Here is a 21,452-nt window from a genome sequence, read left to right as displayed (position 1 = left end):
ATTGTCCTACTGTGCCTGAAAGCAGCCTCAGGGCCTCTAGTTTGGGGCCACCTCTGGAAGGCTTGCATTGATTATGTTCTGAGGGACAGTAATCATTAACACACCATAGAGAGCATGTATCAGGTCCTCTTCAGGGAGAACTTAAGATTTAAGCTCATTCACATTCATGGGGGCGGGGGCGGGGAGAAAAAGAAAATCTATGTATTCGTGCACATTCATATCTGTAAGTATTGGGGGGACCCCAGAGTCTAAAAGCAAAATCACCAGATGTTACCAAGTATTACTCTGGGAAGGGGAAGGGGATTCGGGGGGTGGGGGATGGGGAAGATGGTGAAGATATGCTGCCTATATTCATACTATACGTCTTAATTCTGATTATTCCATGAGTGGATGTCACTGTTTGCTTTGAGGCTGTATGTGCCCCAGAATTCCCAATGCCTCCCCTTGTTCCCCCACTGGCACCTGACCTTGGTCACAGTCAGCCGAGGTCATGTCCTTGGCCTGCTGGTCTAGGCCATGTCTGCCTCTCAGGCCACGTGGTGGCCACTTCCCTGAGGCAGGAGCTGTTGTGTCAGGTGTTTATCACACCTGTGAGCATAATACTTGGTACACAGCGGGGAGGGCGACAAGGGAAGGGGGGCTGGTAGCACCCGCCTCCAGAAGATCAAATCAGACACTGTGGGTTCCTGGCTAGTTTCAGGCCCCACTCGGGGACCCTGTCCAGTCAATCTCAGCTATGGATGGTGGATGCTGGACCAGGACGGGACAGTGCCTGACTGAGCAATCCCCACTTCGGCCAGGTGCCATGGAACCCACACCTGTGCCTGCATCTATAAAACCTGTGCAGGGGCTGGCGGGCACCAAGGGACCTGGATCAGCTCCTGAGTCAGGTGTGCTGGATTTCAATTCTGTGCCCCCACCTAGAGGAAGGACCACCTGTATTCACACTCTCTGTTTTAATTCTGATTATTCTGGACAGGGCATTAAGCTGCCCTTCTCTTCCCTGGGAAAGATGAGTGGATGCCACCCTACACGACTGTGTGGCTGGAATACGTTTGTGCCTGGACAAGAACTGACAGTCGGGGAGGGTTCAATATGTTGGTTCTTGCAGCTCCTATTCTCTTCTTTCTCACACTCTGAAGGCACTGTTATCCCCACTGGCCCAGACAACGCACCTGAGAGGGCAGAGAATAAGAAACAGTTCATCTGGGGTCAATCCTAAACCAAACTTGGGGCATCAGTGTAGCACAGCCATCCTGAGGGACCTCAGGCACTGGGCAGAAGCCAACTGTATGGAGAAGACCTGTCTTGGATGTCTTCCCTGCTGTTGGTTTTATTTTCAAAAGCAATACCCATGTGGCAAAAAGCTGAAATAATATTGACATGTATCAACAGGAAGTGAAAGTGGCCTGGAATTCTACTTCTCTCAGAAGTCAGGATGGTTGGGAGTTCCCTTTGTGGCTCAGCTGGTTAAGAACTCGACTAGTATGCATAAGGATGAGGTTTGATCCCTGGCCTCACTCAGTGGGTTAAGGACCCAGTGTTGTCATGAGCTGTGGTGTAGGTCACAAACATGGCTTGGATCTCGCATTGCTGTGTCTGTGGCATAGGCTGGCAGCTGTAGCTCCAATTTGACCCCTAGGCTGGGAACTCCCATATGCCACACATGTGGCCCTAAAAAGCAAAAAAAAAAAAAAAAAAAATTGGGATGGCTAACAATTTGGTTGCCACACAGGGGTGTCTCTCCACTGCATCTCTGTATGTGTGTGTGTATGTTTGTTTGGGGTTTTTTTTTTTTTTTTTTTTTTTTGCTTTTTAGGGCCACACCCTCACCATATGGAGGTTCCCAGGCTAGGGGTCAAATCAGAGCTATAGCTGCTGGTCTACACCACAGCCACAGCAACACAGGATCCGAGCCCTGTCTGCGACCTACATCACAGCTCACTGCAATGCCAGATTCTTAACCCACTGATTGAGGCCAGGGATAGAACCCGCAACTTCATGGTTCCTAGTCAGATTCGTCTCCAGGGAGCCATGATGGGAACTCCATATGTGTGTGTTTTAGAGGGAGTGTAATGTAATCATGTAATCCTGGTCTGCAGCTCAATTGATTTCCACTTTTCATTTGGACATCTTTCTTCATTTTTTTTTTTTTATTTTCCCACTGTACAGCAAGGGGATCAAGTTATCCTTACATGTATACATTACAATTACATTTTTTCCCCACCCTTTGTTCTATTGCAACATGAGTATCTAGACAAAGTTCTCAATCCTTTTCTTTTTTTTTTTTTTTTTTTTTTTTTTTTTTTTTTTTTTTTTGTCTCTTTAGGGCCAGACCCTCAGCATATGGAGGCTCCCAGACTAGGGGCCAAATTGGAGCTACAGCAGCTGACCTACGCCACAGCCATAGCCACACAGGATCAGAGCTGTGTCTGTGACCTATACCACAGCTCACCAAAATACCGAATCCTTAACCCACTGAGTAAGGCCAGGGATCAAACCTGTGTCCTCATGGATCCTAGTCAGATTCGTTTCCCCTGCGCCACAATGGGAACTCCTCATTTGCACATCTTTCCTTATGATTGGATCAACTTCATTTTTATAATGCATTGACAATTTGTCTGTATTCTATCTACAGTGGAATACTTTTGGAAAAGTTACTTTTGTTTTTGTTATTATTTTTAAATCTTTAATTTTTTAAGTTTTATTGAAGTAGAGTTGATTTAAAATGTTATGATCATTTGTGCTGTACAGCAAAGTGATTCAGTTATACGTATACACAATCCAACTCTCTCAGATCTTTCCGAACATAGATTATCACAGGGAGTTCTCTGTGCAAGAGAGCAGGTTCCCATTGGCCAATCATTCCATATACCTCAGTGTGCATTTTTTCATTTAATATTTTTTACATTGGCATATAGTTGATTTAGAATGTTGTGTTAGCTTCAGGTGTACAGGAAAGGATTCAGTTATACATCTACATATATATCCATTTTTTTCAGATTATATAGACTGTGACAGAATATTAAGTAGGGTTCCCTGGGCTATACAGTAGGTTCTTGTTGATTTTTCTGTTGTATAAAATTACTTATTTTTCAAAAGTTGTGGTAACCTATACATACCATAAAATTTACCGGTGTAACCATGTTTAAATATCCAGCTCATTGGCATTAAAGTGCATTGGCACCATCATGCAACCCTGACAACCATCCTCCTCCCGAATTGCTCCTCTTCCCAAAGTCAAACTCTGCCACTTAAACAGTGACTCCCCCTCTAGCCAGTGGGGCCACCACCACTCCAGTCTCTGTCGCAGACTCCGATGACTCTAAATGCCTCCTATGAGTGGAAGCACATAGTATTTGGTCCTCTCGTGACTGGCTTCTTTCATGTAGTGTAATTCAAGATTCATCCCTGTTGTCTCGTGTGTCAGAATTCTCCACTCCATTTTTTTTTTTTTTTTTTTTTTTTTTTTTACTTTTTAGGGCTGCACCTGCAGCATATGGAAGTTCCCAGGTTAGGGGTTGAATCAGAGCTAAAGCTGCCTGTCTGTACCACAGTCACAGCAATTTGTATCCAAGCCACGCTTGCGACCTATACCATAGCTCATGGCAACACCAGATCCTTAACCCACTAAGGAGGCCAGGGATCGAACCCGCATCCTCATGGATACTAGTTGAGTTTATAACCCACTGAGCCAAATGGAACTCCTCCCCACTTTTCAAGGCTGAATAATATTGCAGTGCACTGTGAAGGGACACAGATTGGTAGTAATTCTACAATCCAGAAAAATCTCTAATAAACAACCTCCTCTCTTTTCTGCCCTCCTGCCCTGCCCCTCCCCTTCATAGGGTAGACCTCAGAGATGGCTAAGCAAGAATGGATGTGCTTACCTTCCACCCCCGCTCCAGGGCGTTCCAGTGCCTCTGGCTCGCATTTCCAGAGCTGAATGTTGGGCAGTGTGCTCACTGGATACAAACACAGAAAAGGTCCCTTGTCAGGATCATAACCTACTTGCCCCCTTCCTGCATCCGCAGCCTCACTGACACTTGGCACTGAGAGCAGAGCCTGCAGTGGAGGCTGCATGCCGAGCATGGGCATCGCCTTTCCACAGTCACGCCCAGAAAGGCCCCTGACTCCCGGTTAGAACTGTGGCCTCATGCCGTCTGAGCTGGGTTTCCAGAATTTTCTCTGGAGAGTTTCTGGGTCCACTGGAAACATTCAGTTAGAGAGTTTCACTGACCATGTTTTCATCAGCCAGGTGCTAGAATCTGGACTCCCCCATCTGGCTAGGAAGTATGGGGCTGTCCAGAGAGGCCATAAAGTCTTTTCACCTTGAAGTTGGCCTTAGTATCTCAGAATCTGAGTGCACAGGACTCTCCAAGGTCTTCGTCCAGGGGGGACCTGCTTTTGTTTCATAACAGCAAACCACGCCTGCCCGTGGATGACTACCTGCCAGGGTGACATTTAGCATGAACATTATTTTTAGAAAAAGGAGTTGGAAGCACCCCAGAAACTGAAGAATGGTTTGTTCATCCAGTTTATTTGAGGTGTGGAGCAAAAGAGTTACCAGACCCTAAAGGAAGTAGAACGAGTTTTGTGTGTACAACCATCCATTCCCATCAGAAATCCCCCCAGATCTCTTCCTGCTAGAACAGGCTCTCCCCACAGGTAATTGGTGACTTTCCAGAAGTGAGGATAACTAATGATGTCAGAAGTCTGAGACTGTCAAAGTCACCAGGATCTGGGAAAGCCTGAGCCGGAGCCAGAAGGAGGCAGGATGGTCTGATCGGGGACCTCCATGATGAAGAGGTGGGGCCTCCTGAATTAGGGCTTATGTACCCCCGGGCGTGTGTGGTCTCCTAAGTTACAGGTTCTCTGACATCCTCAGTTTCCCATATGGTAAAAGAAGAGGGTGAATTTCATGGGGGTTTTTTTAGGGAAGAGTTTCCAAACTAGAATCACCTGGACTCCTTTACTGACTAGCTCCTGAATGAGACCTGAAAACAGTGAAACACCAGGATCTTTCTTTTCTCTTCTTCGACTGACCCTTGGCTTATGGAAGTTCCTGGGCCATGGACCAAATATGTGCCATAGCTGCAAACTACACCACAGCTCTGGCAATACCAGATTCTTAACCCGCTGCACCACAGTGGGAATTCCTAGGATTTATCTTTTTAACACACTCCCCACATAACCAAAACCCAGGCAATGCTGTGTGCTTTGTGCCCTCACACATTTGATGTAGTTGGCAGATTCGCCAGTGCACACTTCTTCATTCTAGCATTTTGAAGTTGAGTTGAATCTTACAATAGATCGTGAATAATAATATAAATATAATAAATGATAGCATGATAATGTTAATAATGAATGTGACCTTCCTCCCTCCCCCCACCAAAAAAAATGTGCATCTTGCATTCAGTGGTATTTCTTTTTTATTTTTCTTTTTAGGGCTGCACCTGTTTTCGGCAAATGAAGGTTCCTAGGCTAGGGATTGAATCAGAGCTGCAGCTGCCAGCCTACACCACAGCCACAGCAACTCTAGATCCTTAAGCCACTGAGCCAGGCCTGGGAATGAACCCACATCCTCAGGAACTCTATGTTGGTTTCTTAACCCGCTGAGCCACGATGGGAACTCCCCTCAGTGTGTATTTCTAAATTAAGGAAACACCTCATCTCATTTCCATGCTTACAGCAGCTTTATGGAGTGGCTTTTGGGGAATTACTTATCCCCTTTTCCCACAAGAAGCAGAATCAGGATACTGATTTATTTCTTCAGCCAATATTACTAATAAGCATCTTCCCTATGAGAGGTGCTGGACTAGGCTTGGGGGTTTGCAAAGATGAATAAAGAGCTGGTTCCCATCCTCAAAGAGCTCAAAGGTTCATGAAAACATAGCTATCCCCATGGCTGGATCAAATAGTGGCCCTAGAATCCCCTATGGGAGCTATGGGGAAAGTGATGAGCTCTGACTTCAGGTGGGGGGTGGTTAGCAGTAGACCCACCTCACTGGCTTCCCACTTTTGCTTTAGGAGAGCACTGAGAGCACCTAAGGGACTTTTCAGAGTCAACACTGTGTAGAGGGAAGAGCTTAGACTCTGGGTTACAATCTAAATATCACAGCTTTATCCATTCAGGCAATATGCTTGGAAGGCTTTTTGTCAATGCTAAGCCTGGCACACACACACAGGAAAAAAGATGGATAGGACAGACACAAGCTTCCATCGTTAGCCTGGCACACAAATGTGAAATAATTTTACATGTATTAAATTCTCTGCAAGGAGTATCCGTTGTGGCTCAGCAGGTAAAGAACCAGAGTAGTATCCATGAGGATGCGGGTTCAATTCCTGGCCTTGCTCAGTGGGTTAAGAATCTCGTGCTGCCACAAGCTGTGGAATAGGTCACAGATGTAGCTCGGATTTGATGCTGCTGTGGGCATGACTGTGGCATAGGCCAGCAGCTGCAATTCTGATTCAATCCCAAACCTGGGAACTTACATTTGCCGCGGGTGCGGCCCTAACAGGAAAAAAAAATTATTTGCAAGAGGAACATCTTGAAGCATCCATGGGACCCCAGAGTCTCTGACCTCCTTTGGGTGTGAGATTAGTCCCTTCAGAGCATGGGATTTTTGAGGCTGAGATTTAAAAGAGGAGCAGAGCTTGTTCACGCAAAAAGAGCGGTGCAGGGAGAGATGGGGTAAGGGCACAGGGCTGACTGGCATTCCATTTAGGTAACTGACAGAGAGGTGTGACACTGGGAGAGCTGGAGAGTGACAGGGGGATGGGGAGGGATGAGGCAGCAGGTGGGAGGGCTCTGTAATGCCTAGGAAGCCCTGCTGAGAATTTGGGACTTTTTCCGGGGACAATGGGAAACCACCAAAAGGTTTTTGCTCTACAAAAATATTTTTTCCAAATTTGTGTTATATATATTTACCACTCTAAACATTTTTGTGTACAATTCAGTGGCTTTAAGGATATCTGCACTATTTTGCAGCCACCACCATCCACCTTAAGGACCTCCACCTATAGACTTCAAAATCCCACTTCCTCGCCGAGTGATCAGAACCAGACCAAGTTTTATTTTTTTTTCCACAATGTTGAAAGTGAAGTGTGTTCGAAAGGTAATGTAATAGCTGTCTAAGCAGGAAAAGGGGGGTATACCGCCTCCCCGACATATTCCCACAGCTGCTTCCCTGTTTGCTAAGTTCGTGGAAGGTCAAGGCTGGACTCTGGGTGCTGGGTCCTCACCCCTCAGTGAATCATTACATGCCTGCAGTAAGTACACTGGCTTCCAGCCAGGCTTCCTTTTTTCTGTTGTTATTTAACAAATATTTATCACGTATCCACCTTGTGCCAGATTAGGGAGCACCTTTCTAGGAACACCCATAACGGCCCTCAGGTGTAGAGTGAGCTGGAAAAACTCCCAAATTCTTGCTGTTTGGTTTGATTTCTCAAATTCCTTGCACACCATCTGCCTGTTATCCACGAGCCAGGCTCTCTAGTCATGGGACACTGTATTATCTCCACAGCAGAAGCTGCTGGGCACTTCCTACTGTTCTAGAAAAACAAGGTGGATTCTCCAATAAGGGTCCAATCAGAATCTTCACAGAGTCCCCTGGGGCTTGGTTTCTTGCTTATTAAGAAGGAATTTGGACTTAAGGTTACCAAAGGACTAACAATGGGGGGAGGGATAAAGCAGGAAATTAGGATTAATTGTATACATGACTATATATAAAATAGATAAGTAACAAGGACCTACTATATAACACAGGGAAATCTACTCAATACTGTGTAATAACCTATATGGGAAAAAAATCTGAAAAAATGGATGTGTGTATATGTATAACTGAATCATTTTGCTGAACATGTGAAACCAACAAAATATTGCAAGTCAACTATACTCCAACAAATTTTTTTTAATTTTTTAAATCTTTTTTTGTCTTTTTCAGGGCTGCACCCACAACATATGGAGGTTCCCAGGCTAGGAGTCCAATCAGAGCTACAGCTGCCAGCCTATGCCCCAGCCACAGCGATGCCAGATCCTGGCCGTGTCCACGAGCTATACCAAAGCTCACAGCAATGCCAGATTCTTAACCCACTGAGTGAGACCAGGGATCGAACCCTCAACCTCATGGTTTCTAGTCGGATTTGTTTCCACTGCGCCATGACGGGAACTCCTCTGATAAAATTTAATTTAAAAAAAAAAAAAAAGAACAAGTTTGGGCCATACAATTTCTAAAGTCCTTTCCTTCTTGCACTTTGAGGCTGTAACCTCCCTCCCTCCGGTAGCATTTCTGCCATGGGGACCAGGCAGGATGTCGGTACAGCAAGGTGGACCAACAGGCTTGGCTACCCAGGGCAAGTTACTTGGATTTTCAAGCCTCAGTTTCCTCCCTGTAAACCGGGGGGTAATAACAGTACCCATAGCCCCTGCCTCCTGGCATGAGGGGCCCAGGGAAGAACCCGGTCTCTGGTGAGGTGTTGGCTCTGGGAGGTGCTGGAAAGGCTGTGTGTCCTTATGCTTTGTAGAGCTTCTGGCAAGGTTCAGGGGGTTTTCTAAACCTACTGTCCTGCCTGTGCTGCAGAAAGGACACAGTCCCTTATGCAATTCATTTTCTAAACAGCAGTGTAGAGGCCGGGTGACTGCCATGCAGGAGGAGAGCCACAGTTTAGCCCCTCCACTGGGAGAACCCCGGGTGTCTTCCTCCAGGTGAAGGCAGGCTGAGTCCCCTGTGACTTTTCTCCAGGCAGCCCTGGTGTTTTCTCTTAGCCCTCAGAGCCTAGGCTTCCAGAAAAAGCTAGAAGGACTGGTCGGACCTGGTCGCCTGGAGCCATCCTCCCACCCTGACCTGTATGCCTCCAGCTAAGCCAAGCCCCGCCCCTGCCTCGACACCCTTTCTCCCCCCCCTCCCCCCCCCCCGCACGCGCACATGCGCGCGCGTGCACCTGGCCACCCTCCCTTGAAGAGATGGAGGGCCGGTGCCAGGGCAACTGCCACTCAGGGGAGGGGGCTACCCTCTTAAGTGTTGGGAGGGTTTGCTGAGGAAAGGCAGCTGTACTGTGTCATTAGAAAGTCTAAGATTGAGCTTCAGTAACTGCTTTACTGCTGACCCCGCTGTTCAATCTTGGGCAACACCATCATCTAAACTTCCCGAAGCTCAGGTTTCCCCATTGTTCAGGGGTAAGAAGAGTCAGGAAGTCCAGCTCACAAGATAGTTTAGGATAAAGGCACGATATGATAGCGATTTATGTGTGGAAGTGGTCATTACCATCAGAAAGCAAATGCAGCTTTTCTTGACTATTGTGGTGGCCAGACTTGGAGCAAGGGGCAGATTTTAGTGAAACACAAGCTCTTATAAAGAAAATGGTTCAGCACTCAAGTGGGCATTCCAAAGGTAGTGGCCCAAGCTTGAAGCTATCTGTCCCCCTACCTAAAGCTGATTGTTGTTCTGTCATTTCACCTTGGTCCAGGGTCTTTCTTTCTCCTTTGGTCTGAAGGATAGGCTTTTGTCAGCCTCCGAGAAGCTCAAGAGTTTACCAGTAGTGAGAGAAGGAGATGACAATATATTTTGGTTCTGGGCCATTTGTGTGGCATCGGACTCTGGGAGAAAAAGCAGTCCTCAAGAACCTGGGCGGGGGAACTTCAAGACAAAGGTTGCCCATGTCATGGAGGAGGGAGGACCCTGGTGACGACTGCCTTTGTGACCAGGCGGGGATGGAACATGTGTTGGCAGAAGAAGCAGAGGGTTCCATTTTCAGGTGAAGGTGTTAAGATAAGTTACTTGTTGTCAATACCTGTTGACTACCTGGTCAGAGCAGGGATCTTGGTTTTCCTGGAAGCTGCCTATCCTCCGACGTGGCCAGTGGAGGAGTAGGAAGAGGGACCAGATAGTTTGTGTTTGACAGAACTTTCCCTCTTGATGACACTATGACTCACATGTAGTGACAGTTGTTCATGATCTTGGAGATACTCAAATTGTAAAAATGATCATCTCAACTTTACCACATTTGTCTTTCTATAGCTGCACCTCTAGCCAAATAATGCAAAGTCCTATTTCTAATACATGACCTCTTCTAGGATTGAGTTGGAACAGTGATTTTCAATGGGGGTCAGTTTTGCCTCCCAGGGGACATTTGGAAATTTCTGGAGACATTTTTGTCATGACTGGGAGGGGTGTGGGAGGGAGGTGTTTATGGCATGTAACAGCCCAGGGCACTGCTAAGCATTGTATAGTGCACAGAACAGCTCTCACAACAAAGGACTACCCACCCAAAGTGTCAACAGCACTAAGGCTGAGAAACCCTGGGAGGAGAAGAAAGGTTACACCTTTCACCTCCAAGGTTTATTATCCTGTCCCCACGTGCTATGACCCTGTCCTGCCCTCTCTGCCACAGCCTGCCTGGGTTCCTGGAGCTTATGTTCATTGTACAACATGGAAACAACCAGGATGCTGTGGGCTTGATCTTGTGAAAGATAATTAGCAGAAGAGCAGACCACACATGGATCTCCTTCCTTTTACTCATCAACAAACAGTTACTGAGCTTCTCATCCAGGCCGGGCTGAGGCTTAGCCCTGCCCTCCCAACAGCCAAAACCTGCAGGCAGCAGTGGGGACAGTAAACAGGGCCTGGCCAAGACAGGGCCTGATAAGGGTCAAGGGTGAAGCCAGAGATGTTCCTGCTGTTCTCTGAGCCATAAGCCATCACCAGGTGTTACATGCAACCCTGGGGTAAATCTCTCATACAGAAGTCTGCTGTGCCCTGAGGGCTGCAATGTGTTAACAAGGAGTGTGTCCATTTGAATAAATGTTCCATGAATTACTCTTTAAGAGCCAAATATGATTTTCAGTTGTTTGCCATCATGTTCCTTAATATTTGCTGGTGCCGTTGAACCTAATTGTCACTGCTTCTTTGCTGGTTGGTCTGTTCATTCCAAGATATGAACTGACATTCTTGCTGTGTGTCCAGAACGCTTCTCAACTTGGGGTCAGCTGTGAGTGGAAGGTGTGGGGCTGTCTCCAGGGACCCCTAACCCCATCCTCTGCCTGTGTAGCCTGGGTCAGTTTGCTAATGGCTCCAGGAGTGGAGGCTGTGGGGAGATGGTAGGTTTCTCAGACTCTGTGAGCCAGGCCTTCTCCCTCCAGGGCCCAGGCAGCAGCAGGGTGGCTGCAGCCCAGCAGAGGACACTCCAGTCGGTTGGACAGGCCCTGGTGAGTGCCCTGTGGTGCTCGCGCTGGCTCTGTATTTCTGAGTCTACTCAGGTGATTTAAGGACAAGCATAGTTGTTTGACACTAGAACTTTCACTTAGTAGAAGAGATTAATCTCGAGGGAGAGATGGACGAGCGCAACTGGCCACATATGCGTGTGTGTGGAAGAAAGGATCGGCATGTGAGAAGAAGCAGGTAGCATAAAGGATGGAGGAGGACTTGGATTGGGGTTGGTCAGGGAAAGGTCTACAGGAGGGAGCATGTGTGCTGAGACCTGCACAGAGTGAGGGCCAGAGCTCTCTGGGGGTGTGGGGGTGATAGGGATGGAATAGGCACAGGTGTTTGTAGCAGTCCCAATAAAGGATCATACATAGAGAAGGAAACCCAGCGGGGTTTGGGAGATCACTGTAAGTTAATAAATTGCTCAGGAAAGCCATCAGAACAAGGCAGGCTTGCTTGACTAGTGGAGGTGTGAGAATTGCCTCATGTCTTTGGGTGGGGGATGGGATGCGGCCTGCATTCAGATTCAGACTAAGGGCAGGAGTTTGAGAACCGCCCTTCTGGTGATTGAACACACACCTTACTGGATACCAAGGAGAAACCACTACTCCCAGAAAGGAAGAGGCAGGCTTTTCCAACCCCCACTTGCCTTGGATGATAAAACTGTAGTCCATCAGATCCTCGGGGCAGAGCTTCCCTGCCTGCCTGCTTGCATCTCTCACAAGCATCCTATCTTAATAAATCTATTTCTTGTCTATCACTTTGTCTGTCACTGGATTCCTTCTGCACGGAGGCATGAAGGACCTGAACCTCAGTGAGTCCAGACACAGGGTGAGAGATTCTAATTTAAAACCATGTGTTCAAGTCTCAATCTGTGGTTCTGGCTAAGTTCAGGCCATTAGTGCTGTCAGTTTCATGGGGAAGCCTGGTCCCATCACCTGTCACCAGGGAGGAAAACTCACACACACAGAAGGGGTCCACGTAGGTGCACACACACACACAAAGACATGCGCATACATGCACCTACATAGGAGCACACATACACACAGCACCCACGCAGGTGCACACACACATGCACACGTGCACATACAGCGCCCTACACAGGTGCAAAACATCCACAAAGGTATGCACATGCACCACACATACCTACAACTTCATGAGAAGTAAAAATACAATTGTCAAGACTGTTACCATTTGTATTTTTTTTGGCTTACACCCATAGCAGGTAGAAGTTCCTGCACCCCAGCAGTGAACAGAGCTGCTGCGGTGTCAGCGATGGATCCCTAACCCACTATGCCTCAAGGGAACTCTGAGACTGTTACCATTTGAATATTTCTGGTAGAATGCAAACAGTGTTTTCTAGATCCCCAGCGCACACCCAAGTGTTGGTTACTGAGGGCCAGTGTTTCAGGAGTAGGAACACGGTTTCAGAAACAGTACTGCCACCTTCTCTACCTGGCAGACTTCAGACTCACCCACAGCTTCAGAGTCCACATCAAGGTCAAAAAACTTCAAACAGAAACCAAACCCCAAAAACACACCTTCTGGATTTTATACAGGCTGGTGACAAAGCAAAATGATGGTAGAGTTTAAAACGTTCTTGTGAAAGGAGAAAAAAAGGCAGACTAGGCCCCTGGAAACTTCCAAGAAAGGTTATTTCAGTTAGAGAAGAAAGTCAAGTTGACATCACTTCCAGAGTTAATTAAGTCATATATTTTTTTACATTAAATTAAGTATTCTTTTTTTTCTTAATGAGCAAAAGTCACAGTCTGCCTTCTCCATTCCCTGAGATGTAAGGCTGTCCCCTCTGAGAAGCAGAAGTACATACTTGTCCCTCCTATCTAAACAGAAATAGACTCTCTCTCCCTTCAGGAACAATTGCATTATTTCAGCAGAGGTGCAGGTATGTAAGGACTAAAGTGGGAGATTTAAAGTGATTGGTTTTACAAGTTGAGAATCTCAAAGATCATAAACCACCATGCCAGTGTCACGGGAAAAACTTCTGCTGAGACGTTTAACCAGCGAAATGCTTCACTTTTCTGTAAGTTAAATAAATGTTGTCACAGGATCTTAAAACTGCCCCTTGACCAGCCAGAACTGCTTATTCCAGGTCCAGGCAATGCTTTTCACAATCTTAATACTTTCAGGCAATGAAGATGTGAGAACAAAGGGCAAGAATGAAAGAAATGCTGTTAAGAGTTCTGCAGACTCTGAAGGTGCTTGTCAACAATTAACTTCACACGGAGTTGCCATTGTGGTGCAGCAGAAAATAAACATCACTAGTATCCATGAGAATACGGGTTTGATCCCTGGCCTCGCTCAGTAGGTTGAGGATCCAGTGTTGCCATGAGCTGTGGTGTAGGTCGCACACACAGTTTGGATCTGGCATTGCTGTGGCTGTGGCAGAGGTTGGCAGCTGCAGCTAAGATTTGAGCCCTAGCCTGGGAACTTCCATAGGCTGTGGGTATGGCCCTAAAAAGCAAGAAGAAATAAAAAAAAAATGAATCAACTGCACAGTAGTGAATAGTCTATGATGTGGGTAGAGTATTCGAATTTTAAATTCCTTCAAATCAAATCCAGGTGTAGGAAATGTAGATCCAGAGTCTGTTTCTTCTGTGGGAGGTTAATTAGCAGTAAACCACTGTCTGTTGGAAGCGAGGGAAGGATGAAGACAAAATCTAAAAATATGGAGTCACTTTCTTCATTTTGCATAAAAGCTAAAAGTGAAGACTGAGTTTGTTGAAGAGTTCATTGTCTTTAATATTTGCTCTTTCATGTCTATGGATATCCCCATGAGACTGTTTTGCCTTATAAATGTTAGCAAAACAAAGCACAGAAATAATTTAGATGCACAATGTTCCCTGTGTCCTGACCTGGATACATTAATTAACAGGCAAGAAGCAAACTTTACCTCTGGAGGGAGGCAGAGTTCATCCAAAATGTTCATAGACTTTTCCTGCGGGGTAATCAATACTTCACACCTAACTTTGGTTTAATGACAATTATGGAAAAACAGAAGTACAAACAGAACACTGATTGTCAGTGCTCAGTGCTATAAGCACCCTTCAGATGGACAATGGGCGAAGAGAATATTTTCCTTTTTTCTGTGTGCTTTGTTCTGATGTTTACTGAAACACAAATTTATGCTTGTTGAATCTTATAATAAAGATATATATATATATATATGACTAATTATTTGGATGCCTTTAAAAATTTTGACAGATTGGCATACACACACACAAAAAGGTTTTCACCAGGGAACATTTGGGAAGCACAGTTCTGAAGGATGTGGTTGTCAGGTGGCCAGAACCTGAGGTTCTTTAGGCAAAGGAGATTGTGGTGGGCAGTGCCAGGTCCATGTGCACTTTTTGGCTAACTTAGGTTTCTTCCTTGGATTTGGAATTTCTTAGTTTTCTCTAAAACTGCTTTCTCTTTTAAAAGTAATGGAAAAGAGGAGTTCCCGTCGTGGCGCAGTGGTTAACGAATCCGACTAAGAACCATGAGGTTGCGGGTTCGGTCCCTGCCCTTGCTCAGTGGGTTAACGATCCGTCGTTGCCGTGAGCTGTGGTGTAGGTTGCAGACGCGGCTCGGATCCCGAGTTGCTGTGGCTCTGGCGTAGGCCGGTGGCTACAGCTCCGATTCAGCCCCTAGCCTGGGTACCTCCATGTGCCACGGGAGCGGCCCAAGAAATAGCAACAACAACAACAACAAAAGACAAAAAGACCAAAAAAAAAAAAAAAAAAAAAAAAGTAATGGAAAAGAAAGGAAGAAGAAAGAAAGGAAGGAAGGAAGGAAGAAAGAAAGAGAGAGAGAAAGAGAGAAAGAAAGAAATAGAGGGAGGGAGAGAAGAGAGAAAAGAAAACCTGGAATCCCTGGTACTGTGCCTAAAGGACCGTTTCCACCAACAAACAAGCTGTCCTGGCTGAGGGCGTCCTGGCACAGGATGGGATATGTTGCCCTCTAGTGGTCATACAGAGACTTGCACACACCCTACCTCGGGCACCATGGCTTTCCTCTCATTGATCTTGAGCCTGAAAAAAACTCCCCTCTCTTTTGATTAACATGAAAACTCCACAATTACATCCTGCTCTTTTCCTTCTGAAGATTCTTAGGGATACCTGCCTGGGATTCATTCAACTTGCAGCATATTTTCCTCAGCTGAGATTTGATCCAATCTTTCTTGAAACTTGTGAATCAAAAATAAGTTTTTTCCCTCATATGTCAAATACAGATAATATTGTACCCTTGATTATACCCATTTAAACAACTGCCCTCACTCGGCAAGATTCTTGTACCCTTACGGCATCACACACTCCTGGTTCATGGTCCTTACTTGATTCTGTGCTGAGGATCCCTGTTCATTTAAGTTTTCCTGTTATTTTAAATTGTGCTTATAGGGGCAGTGATGTAGGTTCTGTGAAACAGGTTTCCATTGCTCTGGTTTCTTCTGCTTCCCTCTCTCCCAGCCCCTCCCCTCTCCTTTTTCACCTCTCTTTCTATATCCTTAGCCTGTCTGGTCTTGTGGAGGTGGGGGAGGCTGATCTTAGGAGTGATAACCCAGCTCTGAGCATGTGTAGACGCTGGTTCCAGGCAAGTTACCTGTGTCACCTGATTTATTTCACCCAACAGGTGTGTTCACTCTGCCCAGGTGAGCTCAGGGGAACCTGGGTTTTTTATGATGGACAATGGGAGGGAAGGAAGCAATGGAAACCACTGGGCCACTGGCCAGCCAGGCTTCAGAGAGACCCTGACATTTATCACCCATGGTCTCCACAGAAGCTCTTCCCTGAGTCACTGCCTCCTGAGTGTCCCCTCAATCTTCTGCGCCCTCTGCCCAATCCCTACTTCCTACCCCTGCTCCCCCGACCTGGAACCTAGGTCATCCTTCTCTTACATCAGCCCCTTCTGTGTGTTTCTCTGACCAGCCTGTCTCTGTGTCTGGTTTAGTCAGTTATGTGCAGAGTTCCAGGGCCATATGGTCCACATCATGCTAACCCATCCTCTGCTACAGCCTTGGCTGAATTTCAGAGAAGGGGCTGGATGCGAGAGGCTTGGGGATTTTCCAGGACTGTCCTGTGTGAGGCCCCTTCAGAAGATTCTGGAGCCCAGATACAGTTACTCCAGGGCCTAGACGACCACAGCCCATCCCTGTGGGGTTCTCTGGGGATGCCTGCTAGCCTCCTCCCCATCACCTGCTCAGACTTAATGTGTACCCATCAGGGTTCTTCAGAGAAGCAACCCATTTCTTTAGCTTAAGGAATTGGCTCACAGCATTATGGAGGTTTGGCAAGTCCAAAAAAATTCTAGTGGGGTAGACCAGCAGGCTGAGGAGCCAAGGAAGAGGTGATGTTGCACTTTAAGTCCTAAGTCTGGATGCTGGCAGAATTCCTTCTTGATCAGGGAGATCAGTCTCTGTTCTGTGAAGGCCTTCAGCTGATTGGGTGAGGCCCACTCCATTGTGGAGGGTAATCTGCTTTATCAAAGTCCACCCATTTAAATGTAAATTTCATCCCCAAACACCCTCCCAGGAACATCTAGAATTGTTTCACTAAATATCTCAGCAACCAGCCAGGTCCTCAGAAAATTAATGGTCACAAGCTGCTTCTCAAGTTCTGCCTTCTCTGTCATCTGTCCCCTGAAACCACACCCCCCCTTTTCCTTAGAGTATGGGTTTCTGGCAATTAGCAACTATGAGATGGACAACATTTGAAGTCCCTTAGAAATGTTAGTCATCCCCTGGTGTTCTGCTGTCCTGGGGGTTCTGGTCACCAGCCTGGATGCCTGTGTCCTATTTCACACTCAGTGGTATTGTCACATCAGGAAGCATTTTAGCCTCACAGGCCTCATTTTGTGAAGCAGGAACTGTCATGTTTCTCCCACAGGTTTATGCAGAGATGGAGGTAATAAGTATGAGAGAGCTTTTTACCTGGTAAAGTGCTGCGTCAGTTTTGTAAGTGGCCGTCACCCCATCCTTTTTCTGGAGGTGGTGTTCTCTGTTTGCTCACTGCCAGGCCTGGCCATACAAAAGTATAGGGACAGGCAGGAGGTCCCTCTCCCGTGGGAAGTAACAGCCATGCTCCTGTAGCCCGGGGAGTGGGGTGGTGGGCACAGCTCTGCCCTTTCCAGTGTGTTCGGGGCTCAGAGGGTTGAGAGGTCTCCTTGCTGGGGCTCCTGGCCTCCCCACTCTACCAGGCTGTCCCCAGGGAAACACCAGCTCATCACCTTTGGCTGCACCTGGCCAGGAAGTCAAGACAGGATACACTTTCTCCTCCACTCCTGTTCAGGTGCACCAGTGGTTTAGGGGCTGCCCCCAGACTGCCCCCCACCCCCATGCAGACTCCCCCAGGGATTTGCGCTCATGCCCTGGGTGAGCAGGAAGTGCCACCACTTGGATGCTCCTTCTCCCATGGTACCAGCTGAGGAGGCTGAACGAAAGCCTTCAAAGATGGTTCCATCTGGACTTGGGACGTCTTGTTACTATGTGGAGCCCACCCAGGAAATCAAAACCTCACCTTTACTGGGCGCTTTGGGGAGTTTTCTAACTCTCCAGAGAATTTGAGGCCAAATGGAAGTGATCCTCCTTCCAGGCCTATTGATTCATTTTTAATTTCTAGAACGAATGCACTTGTAAAAACAAAGCTGCACTTGGCATTTGCCAGTCTTTAATTGAAGTGTAATTGACAGAGTGGAGAGCACCAAGACTGAGTGGTTAGTTGGTTGAGTTTGACAAACGTGTTCAGTCAGAACCCATATCCCTGTCAAGCTGTGGGAAGTCATCATCCAGCCCCAGAGCTACCTGGTTCCCCTTCCTCGCTTCCTCCCCAACCCTCCCCATCTCATTCCACCAGACAGAAATCTGCAGAATCTGTGCCATGAGGCCGTAGGCTTAAAGTTTCAATAGCTCTGCTATGTTCCCATAGTTAAATACCTGTCGTTCTCAACTCACATCTTGACATGAGACATATGGAAGTTCCCAGGTTAGGGGTTGAATTGGAGCTGTAGCCACTGGCCTACACCACAGCCACAGCAACACGGGATCCAAGCTGCATCTGTAACCTACACCACAGCTCACAGCAATGCCAGATCATTAACCCACTGAGCAAGGCCAGGGATCAAACCGGCATCCTCATGGATACTAGTTGAGTTCTTAACCTGCTGAGCCACAAGGAGAAGTCCTCAACTCACATAGCTTTTCACCGTAGCTTGTCTTTAAATAGTATTTCCCTCCAGTCTTGGGCTGAATGGTGGGCATCAGACCCCTGGGAGGATGGCGCACTTTACCGTGGTCCTCAAGGTCAAGGGGGAAGGGCCCCCACCTTGCCTGTGCTTGGCACCTAGCAGGGACACTTGATAAAGTTTGTTAAATCTGTGACTGGAGAGTCAACACTGGGAACAAAGACAGGCTTGGTCATTTACTGGGCTCAGATCACGCGTGTCACCTCTGCGGCCTGGAGCTAGAGGCATTGTCCAGATGACAAACAGGGTACTATGCCCTGTTCTGTGCCTGTCTCCACCTGTCAGTAGCCAGTGTTGTGGTCAGACCAGCCTTTGTAGGTCTTATTATGATTGCAAGACACCCTTAGCAATAACCATCAGGAAACCTGGAAAATAAATAAATAAATAAATAAATAAATGTTTATTGCTTACCAGACCTGGAAATCACACAACACTCCTGAGGCTGGGGTCTCAGGTAGGGAGAGAGTGACTGGAAAGAGGGGGTGGGGAAGGGGCACAGGGGTTTTGCTTTTATTTGGAGCTAGGGTGGGTGCCCGGGGTTTCTGGGACTCACTCTTTATTGGTGAATTTAAAACATAAGAGAAGGAATTAAAGTGTGGAAAAAGAAAGGAAGGAAGGAAAGAAAACATGGCCCAAAGGCTAAGTTATAGAAATTCACCAAGATCCAAAACAAAGGATCCTGGAGGGTGGGGGTCAGGGGGGCTGGGTCCTGGCCCTTTATCAAGCATTTTCTAGAGCTCTGTGAGTCATTCTAGCCAATTATCAAACCTGAGGCTGGGGGGAGGCAGTGGGAGCTCTTGGATTTGTGGCGACATTGGGAGAAGTGTGGGTGAGCTGGGGACCTGATAGTTGAAGTGGAGCCAGTCTTGTGAGCCTGAGGCTTTGAACCTGTGGGGCTGATGGTTACTGGGGGCCGTGGGCTTCAGAACTGAGGTGAAACACGGACACACAGTTGGTGTCAGGGGATTGTTGGGTGTCAGAGCGGGAAAACAAACAAACAAAGCCCTTTCGCCCGCATCTGCAAACCTCACCATCTCAGTTAAGCACACCACTCTCTGACCAGCCCCTCCTATCTTGCTGGCTCCCTCTTTGTAGATGCAGCGCCAGTGATTCCTTGACTGTGTTAAATTCCTTAACTCATCTACGGATCCAACCGTGTTTCACACTATGCATCACACAGCAGGTCCTCCTTTTCCTGCGGACTTGGCTTAGATGCCGCATCCCCCATCCCCATCCGCTTCCCGGACAAGTGACAAGTACTGTACACCCACCTTCTTTTCCAAGCTCTCATCGATTGCTCCCCACACGCCACTCTCAGCTAAAAAAAAAAATGAAGTCCAATTTTCCAAAGAACATAGACACAACTGGAAGGGAGCCCTCCAAGTTGCGGCTCCCAGTACTAGAGTGTTTGAGGTCACACAGCAAAGCTTCCCCACCCCCCTCGGCTTCCCGGGCTCCTTGGCAGGGCCACCCCTCCCCCACTTCATCTTACGACCACACCCCTCCCCTCTGATCTCTCCATTTCCTGCTTGATTGGTTTTTTCCACTTGCCTTATCCCCATTCCCGTTTTGCCCATAGGCTGCACTTCTCTCCTCTAGTAAAGTAAATCTTAGCATCGCTCTCCTCACCACCTGTCCGCCCCTCTAAGTAGAAAACTCCTCCGCAGCGTGGTCTCCAATCTCTCACATCTCATCTCCCTGCAAAAACTCCTTCCTGGATTCTGTTTCCCTGTTTCCCATTGCTGCATCAACTCAGTGACAGCCGCATGGCCGACACCAGTGCACCCAGCTCCGTCCTCACCTCGATCTGATGCCAGCAGCATTCCACGAAGCTGAAGCTGGTCCTTCCTTCTTGCTCTAAATGCTGTCCTTCCTTGGCTTCCCTTCCCCCTCCTCCAAGGCGGCTGCTCCCTTCCTTCCCGGACCTCTGTAAAAGGTGGTGGTCCCCGGCTGGGTTCCTTGCTCACCCTCTGCGAGAGCTTACCCTGACTCACTCACGGCCTTAAGTACCATCAGCATTCGAAACTCCCCTTGCCTCCCAGCTCCGGCCCTCCCTCCACCCTACAAGTCCACTTCCACTTTGCATCCGCACTTACACTTGGGCATCTAACAGGCACTTCAAATTCACTCCCGGTGTTTATTCTCAGAAAGGGCTCCTCCTACAGTTTTTTTCCATTTCAGTGAAGAGCAATTCCATTTGTTTTGTTGTTGTTGTTGTTTTCTTTTTACCTTTTTAAGTCGTCCCACCCCATGGCATATGGAGTTCCTGGGTCAGGGTGCAGATCCAAGATGCAGCTGAGACCTATGCCTGCAGCTTCAGCAACACCAGATCCTTTAACCCACTATTCTGGGGCCAGGGATTGAATTTATGTCCTGGCCGCTGCAGAGACTCCGCTGATCCAGTTGTGCCACAGCAGGAACACCAGCAACTCCATTTGTAAGGTTGTTTGGGCAAGCCAAGCCAAACCCCAATACCTGAGGTCATCCTGGCTGCCCTTGAGTGTCACACGCCACCGCCAGTTAATCAGGAGAGTAGTCTCCCTGGCTCTGCCTCATGTCATGTCCGTCTGTCCTCATCACTCCCCTCCCTTCCACTCTGCTCTAAGCCATCATTTCTCACTGGCTTAGTTCCTGCAATGCTTTTTTTGCTGCCCTTGGTTACCACCATGGGCCACCTGCTCAGCAAAGAAGTTTGAAGATTTCTGGAAAGTATCAGTGATCACAAGACAAACCCTCCCCTTTGTTTTAAATGTAACTTGCCCCTTCTTCATGGAGAGTTGGCACTTTTTTTCTTCTGTCTCTCCCTGTGCACAAGCTATTTTAATAAAATACTTTGCTTGCCTAAGGGTCTTGTGGAAGTGATATTTGTTTCTATGATATTATTGTCCAAGAATCTGGAAAGAGCCCAGTAATGAATGTGGGAAGATTTTTCAGTTTACTCTGAGTGAAGCAGTTTTTCAAATCAATAAAAATCCTGTTGGTTTTCTTTATTGGGTTTATGAGGTAGATAGA

General features: G+C 47.3%; 1 long non-coding RNA gene across 2 annotated transcripts; it reads right to left on the bottom strand.

Annotated features, from left to right (window-relative positions):
* Window positions 1-129: 129 nt before the first annotated feature.
* LOC146395844 (uncharacterized) lies at window positions 130-20,551 on the bottom strand. Of its 2 annotated transcripts, XR_014829774.1 has the most exons (4): window positions 20,242-20,436; window positions 19,712-19,758; window positions 3,891-3,965; window positions 130-1,175 (listed from the first exon to the last, which is right to left on the bottom strand). It is a non-coding gene; the product is annotated as an uncharacterized LOC146395844 (long non-coding RNA). The 2 variants fall into 2 exon arrangements; XR_014829773.1 differs by lacking the exons at window positions 130-1,175; window positions 3,891-3,965 and adding an exon at window positions 17,845-18,805 and having other exon boundaries at window positions 20,242-20,551.
* Window positions 20,552-21,452: the final 901 nt, after the last annotated feature.

The sequence above is a fragment of the Sus scrofa genome, chromosome 15, assembly GCF_054392235.1.
Source record: "Sus scrofa isolate SSC_HxYL_T2T_F1_AM1 chromosome 15, Sscrofa_HxYL_maternal_Yorkshire_Landrace_v2.0, whole genome shotgun sequence".
In the NCBI taxonomy this organism is placed as follows: Eukaryota; Metazoa; Chordata; class Mammalia; order Artiodactyla; family Suidae; genus Sus; species Sus scrofa.
The sequence above is the reverse complement of the archived record's forward strand: the minus strand, read 5'-3'. Positions and strand labels throughout refer to the sequence as shown.